Source organism: Eimeria mitis, genomic scaffold, assembly GCF_000499745.2.
Source record: "Eimeria mitis Houghton genomic scaffold, Emh_scaff155, whole genome shotgun sequence".
NCBI lineage: Eukaryota > Apicomplexa > Conoidasida > Eucoccidiorida > Eimeriidae > Eimeria > Eimeria mitis.
The window spans coordinates 29,838-30,089 of NW_013569740.1; the positions used below are offsets into that span (position 1 = coordinate 29,838).

Consider the following 252-nt stretch of genomic DNA (forward strand, 5'->3'; position numbering starts at 1 on the left):
ATCCTATATGCGAGCAGTTGCTGCTATTCGCTGCTACTTGCTGCTCCCTTTCTTGCTGCATACTGCTGCTGCTGCTGCTTGTTCATTCTCCTGCTGCTGCTGCTGCTGCTGCTGCTGCTTCTGCTGCTGCTGCTGCTGCTGCTGCTGCATGTTTGCTGCTGCTGCTGCTGCTGCTTGTTGGGGTGTATGTGCAGCCCTCCAGGAGATCTGCTGGTTGCTCGCGGCCTTCACTGCGTGGCTGGTTATAATAAA

General features: G+C 55.6%; 1 protein-coding gene across 1 annotated transcript in view; it reads left to right on the top strand.

The window, feature by feature from the left end:
- Window positions 1–252, top strand: part of EMH_0000950 (RNA recognition motif-containing protein, putative) — a gene marked incomplete at both ends in the record, with an annotated part of 11,714 nt that overhangs the window by 10,346 nt on the left and 1,116 nt on the right. The window lies entirely within an intron of this gene.